The sequence below is a fragment of the Chiloscyllium plagiosum genome, unplaced genomic scaffold (genome assembly GCF_037043375.1).
Source record: "Chiloscyllium plagiosum isolate Xiang-an unplaced genomic scaffold, Cpla_swu_hap1 HiC_scaffold_42, whole genome shotgun sequence".
Lineage (NCBI taxonomy): Eukaryota > Metazoa > Chordata > Chondrichthyes > Orectolobiformes > Hemiscylliidae > Chiloscyllium > Chiloscyllium plagiosum.
The window spans coordinates 57,575,056-57,589,164 of NW_028270180.1; the positions used below are offsets into that span (position 1 = coordinate 57,575,056).

Genomic DNA, 14,109 nt, shown 5'->3' on the forward strand with positions numbered 1-14,109 from the left:
GGTCTAAATGGAAATAGGTGTTCAGGCTGCAAGTCGATATTTGAGTCCTGAAGGCGACAGGGTCCCAAATGGGGGAGTGACGTTTTTTGATTCGCTGTAGCATTACTGTTGTACTGAGGGATATTAATCCTTGGAAAACACCCAGTGAAGTTAATTAGGTGGAAATGAGAAATAAGAAAAGGATGATCACCTTATTGGGATTTTATTACAGATACTAAAATAGTCAGTGTGAAATTGAGAAAGCAGTTGCCAGGATATTTCAGTCATATGCAAGATTAATAGGATGGCTATGGCATGGGATTTTAAGTTTCCAAATAGACTGGGACTGCCATGCAGTTAAACGTTTAGATGGATAGGAATTTGTAAAGTGTGTACAGGAAAATGTTCTGATTCTGTGTGTTGATATACCTACTGGAGAGGGTGAAAGACTTGACCTACTGTTGGGAATTAAGGCAGGGCAGGTGACTGAGGTGTCAGTAGGAGAGTACTTTGGAGCCAGAGTTCATAATTCTATTCGTTTGTAAATAAATTTAGATTACTTACAGTGTGGAAACAAATGCTTTGGCACAACAAGTCAACACCGCCCCGCCGAAGTGCAACCCACCGAGGCCAATTCCCCTATAAGTACCCTTCACCAAACACTACGGGTAATTTAGCATGGCCAATTCACTTAACCTGCGCATTTTGGGACTGTGGGAGGAAACCGGAGCACCCGGAGGAAACCCACGCAGACACGGGGAGAGTTTGAAAACTCCACACATTCAGTCGCCTGAGGCAGGAATTGAACGCGGGTCTTTGGTGCTGTGAGGCAGGAGAGCTAACCACTGTGCCAACGTGCCGCCCACGAATAGTGACGTATAAGAATAGAACGTATCTCAAAGTTGAAGTCCTAAATTGGGGAAAGGTTATTAGGGAAGAACCTTCAAAAGCTTATTGGGAGCAGACGTTCACAGCTAAAGGCGCTGCTGGAAAATGGGTAACCTTCAAAACTGAGATAACGAGAGTCCAAGCATAGTGTATTCCTGTTGGATTGAAAGGAAATGTTATTATCTGGAGGGAAAGCTGGATGACAAAAGAAGTTGAGGTTTTAGCTAAGAAAAAGAAGGAACCACATGTCAGATTAGCATAGAGCAAATAAATGACTGTAACAATATAAAGACAGTAGCAGTATGCTTCAGAGGGAAGTCAGGAGGGCAAAAGCTTGACATGTGATAGCTTTGGCAAATTGGATTTGGAAGAATTCAAAGGGAGTTTATGAAATATTAAGGACAAAAGGCTAAATCGGGAGAAAATTGGGCCCCTCAAGGATCGGTTGGGCAGTCTGTGTGTGGAGCTGCATGAGTGTGGGGAGAAATGAAACAAATATTCTGCATCACTATTTCCTGTTGAAGTGACATGGGAGAAATAAAATGTGAGGAAATAGACGCTGACAACTTGTAAAATGACCATGTTCTCAAGGAGGAGGTGCTGGTCATTTTGAAACGCATAAAAGTGAAAATATCCCCAGGACAATAGACAATAGGTGCAGGAGTAGGCCATTCAGCCCTTCGAGCCTGCACCGCCATTCAACATAATCATGGCTGATCATTCCTAATCAGTATCCTGTTCCTGCCTTATCTCCATAACCCATTGATTCCACTATCTTGGAGAGCTCTATCCAACTCTTTCTTAAATGAATCCAGAGAGTGGGCCTCCACTGCCCTCTGTGGCAGAGCATTCCACACAGCCACCACTCTCTGGGTGAGTGGACCTGATCAAGTGTTATGTCTACCTCTGTGGGAAGGGAGCGAAGTGATCGCAGGACCCCATGCTGATATACTTGTATCATCGATAGTTACAGGTGAGGTGGCAAAACACAAGAGGTTGGCTAAGATTAGATTTGAGTAGATGACATTACAGTGTGGAAACAGGCCCTTCGGCCCAACAAGTCCTCACTACATTTACCCCTTATCGAACACTACGGGCAATTTAGAATGGCCAATTCACCTGACCCTGCACATCTTTGGACTGTGGGAGGAAACCGGAGCACCCGGAGGAAACCCACGCAAACACGGGGAGAACGTGCAAACTCCACACAGTCAGTCGCCTGAGGCGAGAATTGAACCCGAGTCTCTAGCGCTGTGAGGCAGCAGTGCGAACCACTGTGCCACCGTGCCGCCCCAAAGGTGGTGCTACTATTTGAGAAATGTGGTAAAGGATATCCAGGGGGCTATGCACTGGCGAGTTTGATATCTGTGGTTGGCGAGTTGTCGAAGGGAATACTGAGGGACAGGATTTACATGTATTTGCAAAGGGAAAGCTGATTAGGTTTAATAAACATAGCTTTGTGCGCGGGAAATCATGTGTCACGAATTTGAATGTGTTACTTGAAGAAGTATCAGAAAAAATTTATGAGGGCAGACGTGATCTATGTCGATTTAGTAAGGCATTTGACCATGCTACTCCTCTGAGATTAGTTAGAAATGTTCGATGTTATGGGTTGAAGGTAGAAAACAGAGGAAAGTGGCGGAGTTTTGCTTTTCAGACAGGATGAATGTGTCAGTGCTGTGCCACAAGGATTGGTGCTGGCTCCACTGTTTTTCATCATTGATATGAATGTTTCGGCTGTGAACGTAAGATGTATAGTTCGTAATTTGGCAGATTGCAACGATATTGGAAGGATAGTGGACAGAGAAGATTATCCCACAATGCAATGGGATCTTGCTCAGCTGGAATAATGGGCTGAGGAATGGCAAATGGAGTTTAATTTAGGCAAATGCGAGGTGGTGCATTTTGGAAATGCAGATCCAACCTGACTTGGACATTTAATGTCCTGGGATGCGTTGGTGAACAGAGATCTTGGTGTTAAAATGCATAGTTCCATGAAAGTAGAGTCGGAGGTAGTCAGGATAGTGAAGGAAGTGTTTGGTATGCTTTTCTTGATTTATCAGAGCTCATACAGATCACCCAATCAGTGGAATACAGAAGGGGATGGTGCAGTGGAGAGCCGTATGACTGGAACGAAAATAACTTTGTTCAAAACAGATGGTCACGAGTGGAATATGACCCCCTCTGAGCAGGTGCGGCAGAGGTAGACAAATAGGGATAATAGGTTGGAATTCTTTATGGATACTGGGTGGGAGCAGATGTTGCATACTTGTTGCGAGACTGCTTTGTAGGCTGCAGTGTGGGACGAGACCTTGCAAGATAATGCGTAGGAGGGGGGTTTGAAGGATACTGGGTCGGAAGTCTTCTTGCAGGATACTGTGTGGGAAGAGACTTTCAGGATATTATCTGAGATGACACTTGCAGGATACTTGGTGTGGTCAGAATTCAAGGACACTGGTTGGGTGAAGGCTCGTAAGATACTGCATGGTGGGAATCTTGCAGTGTACAAGGTGGGAGGAATTTGCAGTAAACATCCTAGAGAAATTAGCAAGGTAAAAGACCTTGCTAATAAGCAGGAAGCTTATTAATATGCAGGAAATAAAAATGGAATCTGAGGCTCGAGTCCTTTTCCACTTATCTGGGAGCCTGGAGGGAATGAGAGTGGGAGAGAGAAGCCAGTTTGGAAGGCCCCTCAGTGATCAGAATAATTGTCAGGAAAGTGATATCAAAACAAACAGCAAAAGTTCATTGGGTGATAAGTAGCTTCTAATTTAAATATATTTTCTAAGTTATTTTCATTTTGTCGGTAATGTGGAGAAATATTTCACAGAAGAAAGACTTGGAGGACATTTTAAAATACATTTTTGATTCTAATTAATTAGTTTGAAAAATGCAGTACCAGACAATATGTTGAACCTGAATTTTGTGGGAGCTGGTGGATCCCATCACCGGTTGTGCTGACCTCATCTGGAGCAAGAGTTGGTTGTTTGAGTAATTCAGTTCGGTGCCGATGAGCTGGAATTCTGAACATCGAACTCCAGGGATAGGTAGCTTGCCCTGAATGTTGTCTTTCGTGAGGCAGAAACATACAGCAGGTTAACGAAGGGAAACATTGAACGGTCGTGATCAGATGTTGGAGTGAGAGGGTGGGGATTCACCTGTTTTAATCCATTTAGAGACAGGCAACATTGGCTCGAGTGGGCAAGAGATCTTGTTGGGGATGATCAGGAATTAGGAACAGAACACCCGAGCATGACTTCAAGGGATAAATATATGGTTTATTACATGAGTTGCATCATAATTTGCAGAGAAATTAGGAAAGTAAAGCAGTACACCAAAGGGTTCAGAGTGGAGCAGGAAAAAGGGGTCTCTTTTGTTGGGAACTGCCATCAGTCTTGCGGCATGAAGGAGTTGGAAATATTGGAATACGCTCCACCTGAACTAATCTGAAACCAGAAGCCGATCGAAAATTTTAAATGAGGTGGTCATGAAGATTTTGATCTCATTAAACCAGGTGAGAAGGTGCGGTGCGTAGGCTTTGGAGACGATTTTAGAATTTCTGGAAAAAGTGATAGGATAAAGAATATTGGCAATTTCAGGATACAAACCGTCAGCACAGCAGGTAAGAGGGCAACTATGATAAGAGGAGTGGTAAATGCAGGACTGAGGTTTAATACTTGAAAATTCACAGCATACAAATTTTAAATGACGTTGTCGTGCAGATTGAAATTGTTAGTATGATGTTGTGGGCATCACAGAGATGATACCGTAAAAGAATAAGAGTTTGGAATCAATTGTCAAGTGAACATATCCCATTGAAAGAACAGACAGGTAGGCTGCTGGGATAGCATTGCTGAGAAAGAAACAAAAATGAAGTCGATAACAAAGAGCCATACAGCTTCAGAAGGCTCTGTGGATAGAGCTGAGAAAATGCATGGGAATGAAAATAAATCGAAAAAAGGCTACAATGGGAGGTCGTACGTGCCGCCAGGATCGGTAAGGGGGCATGGTATAGAAAATAAATGGAGAGATGCAACAGGCATGTCAGTAAGGCAAATTGCAATAATCGTGGAGATTGAAGTAATCAGGTGGATTGCGACAACCGGGTTGGCCATAGATCCTAAGAAAATGAATTCCCAGACCTTGTATCAGACTTTCTTTTTTATTGCGAAGATTATACTAAAGCCAACCAGAATGAGAACATAGCGCATAGATCTATACTGCAAAGGAACGATGTTGTGCTGTGTATGGCCCCAAATCAAACGACTCAATATACACGTCTGCCTGCCCTTGGTCCATGCCACCCCCATTCCTTGCATTTTCATGCACTTGCACTTTTAAACACCCCTGTGTATCTGCCTCCACCACCCCACCTCAGCAGTACGTTCCGGACTCCTGTCACACCCTGAACAAGATAAAACGTGTTCCTCAGATCTCCTGCGAGTTCACCACTCTGACCTTACATGAAATCTCTTCGGTTTAGATATATCAATTCTGGGGAAAAAAGTTTCTGGCCGTCAAGTCAATCTTTGAATCGCATAATGGTTTTGGCGTTTATCAAGACTCTCCACAGCCTCCATACTCCAGAGAAAACTATCCACGTTTTCTTTAGTCTTTCCTAATTGATGATACCCTCTTGTCCAGGCGACACCCTGGTAAACATCTTCTGCACCATCTCCAAAGCCTACACATCCTTCTTGCAATGTGGCGACCAGATATGGACGCAGTACCCCGAATGTGGCCTAAATAAGCAAAGTGAAATGAGGTAGCCTTGATCAGGCAGCGCGAAGTGAACGGACCTTTGGCGGCAGTGAAATACTATATTAAGATTTCACTCGACAACTTGAGAGGAAGAATTTTGAATCAAATGTAACAGAATGAAAAGTGAAGGAGGAGCTGTCCAGAATTGATTGCAAGGGTAGCCGAGCAGTGAAAACTACAGACCTCGAATCGCAGAGTTTCATCGGGTAATTCAAGAAGTGTAAATTTGTCAAGGAACACGAAGCATACTCAAGGTAGAACGATTGTCAAAAACTTCAGGGAAACATAAACATAAATGAAAACTTACACAATGTGTTGAAGCCAGATGTTTTGCAAGCTTTTAAACACCCGAGGACAACTAAGGAAACAGGATGCAAGAGAAGATGAAATGATAAGCTATCCAGTTATATTTAAGAATATTGCAAGTGTTTTTCTTATGTACGTTTAAACGTTGGGAGAGAAACGAGCGGACAATGTACCACTGAGAGATAATGCCGGGGAAGCAAGAATGGATAACAGAGAAATTGCATATTGCAACAGTCTCCATGGTGATCAACATTAGCAGCAGTTTGCCAGAACTTCAAACATGTCACAGGGTAGAGCTGTGTGTCGTGACTATCACTACGATCAATGTCCTGGGCAAGTTGCGAGGTCTGAATATTGATACAATATTCGAACTAAATGGATTAGGCAAAAGCCTCTAAGAGGATATCTGTACAAAAGCACTTTTGGTCATGCACAAGAAATCACTGGAATAAGGGATGGAGTCCGAGGACTCAAATTGGCTAATGCAATATTCTTGTTTATGTAGGATGGGAAGCAGAAGACGGGGAAGTCAAGGCCAGTTAGCCTAAGTTATGTTGTTGCTAAGATTTTAGAATCAGCACGACTTCCAGGAAAAGTCATGCCTGCGAAACCTGTTACATTTACTTGAAGAGGCAATGACAATTTTTGTCAAGATTAACGTGGTGCTTTTACTCCAACGGTTTTTGCCCAAAGCGTCAATTTTCCTGCTCCTCGGATTCTGCCTGGCCCGCTGTGCTTTTCCAGCACCACTCTAATCTTGACACACATCTCCAACATCTGCAGTACCAACTTCTGCCGATCATTTTTTTTTGGATTACCAGAAGGCCATCGAATATTTTCCGCATGGCATCAGCTAAAAACAGATACGAGTGAAACATACTCGGAGCATGGAACTGTCAAAGATAAAGGAGGAAGGTTCACCGTCCTGAGGAACAGTCACTGGACTCGAAACGTTAACTCTGATTTGTCTTCACATAGGCTGCAAAGACCTGCTGAGCTTTCCCATCAGCTGCTGCTTTTGGTATAACTCAAGCATTTGTTGACTGACAGATAAAGTTTACCTTTTCTGGAAGTCAAAAGGTGATTACTTGAGTTTTGCAGGTATCCGTTAAACAGTAAGGATCGATATGGAGGAACAGATATGATTTAGGCTCAATTTGCTGATAACCCAACCGAAAGATGTAGGAACGGATAACATTCGTGAAGCGAGCAGTCTGCAGAATGACTGTAATGAAAGAAAATAAAAACCTTGACGGGTGGAATAAAATATGGAAATCCCAGTTCAGTACTTTGGTCGGAAGAATAGAGGCACATACTTTTCTAAATTGACAACGTCTTCGGTAATCTGAAGTTCAAAAGGGATTTAGCACTGTTTACTCTAGAATTTCCTATGGTTAACATGTAGGTTAGTTGTCAGTACGGAATTCAAATTTAAAGCGAACATTCGTTTAGTAAGGGCCTACTTCGATCAGATGTGACATATCGCTGAGACTGTATAAGGCTCAGGTTATAATATATTTCACATTTTTGAAAACAATTTTGAGCTCTGCAACTAAGGAAAGATGAGCTGGCCTTGGAGAATGTTCAAAGTAATTTCGAAGAATGAGCTCGGGAATGAAAGTGCTTTCATGTAAGGAATGGTTGAGGGCTCTGGGTCTGTACTCAAAGAAGCTTGATTTTTGTTTGTGGAATGCTGAGAAGTCTGGATGGAGTGAACTAGGCGAAGACAGTTTCACCAGTTGTACAGCGTGGAATGCAAGGGCAAAATGTCACAGTGAATGGACAACTCTTTACAACTGAGACCAAGAGGGCAGTGAATCTGTGGAACACGTCGCCATAAAATCCTGTACATAAGGACACATCATGTGTACTTAAGTGAGGTGGAGTGGATTATTGACGAGCGAAGAGGTCAGGACTTACACGGACGAGTCACCATCTTAAATTCTTGGTCTTGACGACTGGATACTGAAAGATTTGCCTCTTGGTTAGTAGCAGAATATACTGATCAATCGCACGAGAAATGTAGATAATTCCACCATTTCCATGAACTCTGAAAGCAGTCTGTCAGTGGGTTCAAGATACATATTGCCGCTCTGAAGTCTCATTTTTGTCAACAGAAAGCAACTCTCCTACAATCAGAGCTGTCTTACTTCGAACTTTTCAGTATTATCTTTCTGTTCCTAAATTTCCTCATTGTTTCAGAGCCGAGATGAAGTTTGAATGTCTGAGGTGCTGGAATGAAAGTAGTTTCAATGCATCATAACACTTCATGACTCCCCAGACAGTCGATGCAATGGCTCAGGCTGTTAAAGAAGGTCATTTGAATGTCTCTGCCAAGTTGGTCAGTTGACCCTCTATCACCTCTGAATTCCCTTCCAAAAGAGTTTCTAAGTATTTAAAAAGTTGGTGTCTGGATGTTCCTTTTGTTTTTCCTCAACATATTTTCGCAATATTTTCGCAAATTATCTTTGGAAATCTCTGCGTTGGACTACGTCCAGATATGAAAAAATGTAGTTTGGTGGCAAGAGGCTCCAGGCCAGAATTGTTTTCATTGGAGCAAAGTGTGTTAACTGTTGATCTTTTGGGTTGTTTACAATGATTGGGTGCGAGAGTTGATATAATAGGATGTTATAGAGTTATGCAACGTGGAAACAAGCACTTCCGTACAACTCCTTTAGCAGGGCTGCTATCAGAGAGGTGCAATGGTAGGTGTTGAATGAATGATGGAGAAACTCAGCATCTGTAGAGAGACAAACAACAGCAAGGTTTTGAGTCCAGTATGATTCTTCTTCAAAACCCGAGTTTCTTCAATGTGAGTAAATGAAACTTGAGAAAATCTGGGTGCAGTTTACAGGCATTCCTTGTGACTTAGCTTTGTCTAACTGAACTAGAACTCAGTTAAAAACTGCAAAGTGAATAAATGCAATCAGGAGGATTGAGGTACGCTGGTAAACCTCAGTGTTTTGTCGTTTCCATACACGTAAATATTTGACAACAGCTAGAAAACTGAGCAGGAGTTTATTATTTGGAAGAAAGGCAAAACGGAAGAGATGAGGAAAGGGAAGAAGACGCAAGAATGGAAGGAACGAAAGCAGGAAGGAAGGAAGGAAGGAAGGAATTTCAATTAACGAATACTGACTGCACAATTTCGATAGGTATTTAAGCATATTGGTCATGTGAAACAAAACAAAAACGTGGCAGGAGATATATTCACAATAGGACTGTAGAAAGGTAGTTCAAACATATAGTCAGAAAACTGCTCTGAGTGGTATTGAATTCGGGGCAGTTTAAAACCCAGAGCGACTGAGCGAACACTTTCTGTTCTGATTTGCGCCAGTGACAGTAGGATATTTACTTTCTGTCCCACAAATTAGAGTTAGGCTATAATCATATCTGAAGAAATTATCAATAATACATTAACATTGCTTCAGTGCAAATGTGTGGTCATCGAATTTTGTGCCATATATTTCTTAGTTGTTGCAACTTCAATCCGTCACTTGCTGAATTAGATTGAGAGTGGGCCATGATGCGGTAATTAAATTGTGGGCGAACACCTTGCTTTATGAAAACTTTATTTTTCACAGCGTTTTATGAACACAGCAAAAGGACACAGCAACACCTTCTTGGACTCCTCACGGAACTTGTCCTGGGATACTGCATAGATGAATACGTTGTTGCAGGATTTGAGTAATTGAAACAAGTTCGTTGTCTCTTGCAGGACGTAGGTTAAGTCTTTGAAATTCTCGTTGTTGAAGTATGCATCACCTTTAATACGCAATTACAGGAAATGTCCAACTTCGGTGGCCCACAACAGCAGGAAGCTGAGGGAAATGGCAAAGAGCAGGACGATGGATCTTTTACGGTTTTCCATCTTTGGATCACTACCATTTTCAGCACTGACAAGTTTCCTACGGAGTTTGCTGGCTGTGATGATGTGTTTTACGGTCAGGACATTGAGTAGCAGGATGAGGAGAAATGGGAGAAAGGGAGTTAAGATCTGATCCATTCAGTCATAGGCCTGCCAGATTGGTAACGTATTAAATATAGACTTTATACCACAGAACCAGGCGACCACATCCAGGATGTAGAAGGGTCTGTAGATGATATACAAAGGCAATTTTTAACACAACATAGGACGCAGATCATTCCTATGATGACCAACACGGTTTTCTCAGTGCAGTATCTGATCTTCAGGCTCTGCAAGCAAATAAACGCAAAACGGTCGATGGTGAAGGCTGCAGTTAGCCAGACGGAGCCATCCTGGCTGCAGCGGACCAGAATTGTAGTCAGTCTGCATATGGGGGTGGTAGATAGAACACTGAAGCTAAAGTAAATGCATTCGGTTAAGTATGCATCCGGTGACAATAACAAGGAAATCTGTCATCGCTATGGCCAGCAAATAGTAGTTGATGCACCTGGAGAGTCCGCATCACCCTCGGAACAGAATTGCAATTGCCACCAAGTTGGCTGTGATGGACAAAAAAGTTAAATAGTTTGTTGAAATACCAAGTATAATGAATGGCATTACAAGTGGATCGCAAGGAACATATACTGCCTCGCCCTATCTGACGCTGAAACCCTTCTGATCCACGACAGTGGCACCTTCAGACGCGGGCTAACCATAGTTCATAGGTAACTGTGAGTAGAATAGTCAGAATTATCCACAACTGGCATGTTAAAAATTGGGTATTAGGCCTCTGCTAACTTACAAATTAATACCACAGGTGTCAATTTCTTCTCTTCAGTAAATAATTTCATTGTTCACTTTCGTTTTGCTACTCGTGACCGTTCAGTTTCCCATTATTATCTGAGATGTCAATTTTTTTCCAATTATACCCTCTTGTATAATTATGGTGTTTAACATTCCAGATGTGACGTTAATGCCTCAATTATCGAAATTGAATTCCCTTCTTCAAAGCGCACTTTCTCCCTCCTCCTCATATCCAAACTTAAAGTCATAAAGTCATAGAGATGCACAGCATGGAAACAGACCCTTCGGTCCAATCCCTTCCATGCCAACTAGATATCCCAACCCAATCTCATAAAACCTTCCGGTACCCGGCTCATATCACTCCAAACCCTTCCTATTCATCTGCCCATCCAAATGCCTTTTAAGTGTTCCTATTGTACCAGCCTCCACCACTTCCTCTGACAGCTCATTCCATTCATGTACCGTTCTCTGTGTGAAAAAAGTTTCCCCTTAGGTGTCTGTTATAACTTTCCCCTCTCACCCTAAATCTATGCCATCTACTTCAGGATTCCCCGAACACAGAGAAAAGATTTTGTCTATTTATCCTATCCATGTCTCTTATAATTTTGCAAACTTGTATAAGGTCACCCCTCAGACTCCGACGTCCCGGCGAAAACAGCCCCAAATTCTTCAGTCTCTCCCTATAGCTAAAATCCTCCAATCCTGACAACATCCTTGTAAATATTTTCTGGACCCTTTCAAGTTCACCATCTTCTTAATCTTCTTCAGTTTCTCGTTGTGTAAAACATTTTTTACGAAACTTCCTTTGAAATACCACAACATTCATATTGCAGTATCTGCAAACTAAAGCTCATACATCTCCATGTTCAGATGTATGAGCAAGAGGTGAAAGAATTCCGTCAACTCGACAGTAAATAGATCGCTTACTGATGAATAACTAAAACAACTTTGCAAGATGAATGCCAAATGCAAACGAAAAGCCAAAATCCTTAATGAAACAAATTACATTTTATTTTATTTCACCTCTGCAAAAAGTATCAAATATTAATTAGTTACACTATTCAAAGTAGTTGATCTGTTGCAGCTTACGTAATTAACTACTCAATGAGATAGGATTGCAGACTTGTATTTCAATCCCTGCACACAACTGTTGATTTCATTACATCCAACACAATGTGTAACCTGCAGAAATTTATACGGCAATAGATTCAGCCATTTCACCATACCTTTCAACAACTTCATGGCTGATCTTCTTTATCAGCGTGGATGTATTAAGATCAGTGCAGGAAAATGCACTTTACCACCTGACTAAACTGCAAGCACATATGTCATTAAATTTCTGGAATCTATTTTGGTTTGAAGTTAAATTTAATTCTCAATAATACAACAGGTTACTGTTCAGGCAATGTTCTTCATTAATTCATATTTGCACAATCTATTAACAGAAATGTGTTATATAAATCATTGAATATAATCTTGTGTTGCTCAATGATATAAGTTCAAATAATGCACTAAAACTCTCCTTAATGGAGCAAAACATGCAATAAACAAAATGGCAATACTCTCTGTATGTTCCTGGTTTATATCCCTTACATTTACAGAGGGGTGAACCTTAGAAAAATGGGCAAGGGAAAATAGAACTTTTGTGAAGATTTCCAAATAACGAAGTACTTTCTTTCCAATTCATTTCTTACCTGGGATTCCAACAACGGCAAAAATGGGATAGGTAATGGCATAGAAGAGCCCTTTCCCTGGCCCATGCATGACCGTTCGAAAGTAACACAGTTTTCCAATTTGAGCTGGTTAATTTTGTAAAAGATTCAAAGTTACTTTCATTTGTTTTATCTGACAGTCTCCAGGGGAGCAATTAAACTGCATCATGCTCTCAATTTTAGATCAATGAACAAACAGAAAAAAATATTGTTTTACATTTGAAGCATTGACAAGGGAAGGGTACTATTATATTTATTTCAGTGGCTCTCTTTCCCCATAATCACGCTGAGAATGCCCACCGAAGTGGCTGATAGCAGATAACGACGGGGGGTAGTATTTCGAATACAATCTCTTCTCATTATTTCAGCCAGGTTCCTCATGTATTCGGCATCTAAAACGTTAGATTAAGTCGTGTATTTATTTGATTGCTAACGTTACCTTATTGTTTAGATTTACAGTTAAACAGTTGGAAACAACTTGGTAAAGCAAGATGATTATTCAATGGTAATAAAATGAGATCACCACAGCATTGTATAGGGAGGGCCGCGAAGAGGCAATTATCAAATCCAGGAACCAATGCTGAGGCGAACGCATGATAATGTTTGGAACGAGTACAGCTCAGAAGTAGAGTATTGGACCATTAGATACATGATGCGAATTAGTTCATTGGGCCCACTCAGTCTGCTCCTCCATTAGATATTCCTGATATGTTTCACAACCTGGTCCTCCTGCTTTGTCCATTTAATGTTTGATCCCCAAACTAATTCGACGCATTTTTGTCTGTAACTTAGGCACACTTAGCCTGTGCAGCTTACTACGGAAATGTGTTCCACACGTTCACTGATCAGAAGCAAAAGGTAAATGTCGTTCAGTCATTTCTTAAGTTTCTTCCCTTCACGCCGAGATTCTGCAAATGGGTCACTGTTCCTCCTAAGAGCGAAAATGTTTTCTTCAAATCCACCCTCTTCAGACTTCTCAGAATTCTGTAAATTTCAACGAGCTTTCCCTTCATCCCGCTAAATTCCTGGATGTACAAACTTAACCACTCCTCACATGACAAACATTTCATTCCCGGGATCAATATTGTAATTGCCCTCTGAATCCACCCACCAAAGACAGCATATCCTTCCCAACTTCTCGAGAGCAAAACTGCTCAAATGTTTCCAAATATTGCGTGACCAGATCCTTATGCAATCTGAGCAGTGCATTCCTGTTCTTGTAACCGAGCCCTTTGAGAAATGAATGTCAAAATAGCGTTTGCCTCCGTAACACAGAACTGAACTTGGATGTTAAAGTAAGATAATCGTGAAGTGGAACTCTTACGTCCATTTCCACTTCACGTTTCCAAAGCCTGTCCCAGTTGACAAAATCGTCCGAACATCTTTCCTTTCTAGCAAAGTGCACAATCCATGTTTTCCTACAGTGTTTAACATCCATCAATTCTTTACCTATTATCCTAGCCTGTCCAAGTGTAAGTCAGCCTCCCCGCTTCCCCAACTTTTCCTGTCATTCCAAGCATGAATGAGCAATCTGCAAAGAGAGCAGCAATACTCTTGGTGCTGTGTTCAGATCATCAAGATGCAATTTGCAAAGTTGGAGTTCTGACACTGACATTGTGGAATTCCACTGCTCACTGATAGCCATTCTGAAATGAGATCCTTTTTCACTAGTCTCTGCCTTCTGCCATTCAGCCAATCCAGTTCCTTGTACCATTGGCTTTTTTAAAAATTTGACAGACTTCTGTGTGGTCC

At 41.6% G+C, this 14,109-nt stretch overlaps 1 pseudogene; it reads right to left on the reverse strand.

The window, feature by feature from the left end:
* Window positions 1-9,505: 9,505 nt before the first annotated feature.
* LOC148137821 (putative G protein-coupled receptor 139) lies at window positions 9,506-12,409 on the reverse strand (annotated as a pseudogene).
* Window positions 12,410-14,109: the final 1,700 nt, after the last annotated feature.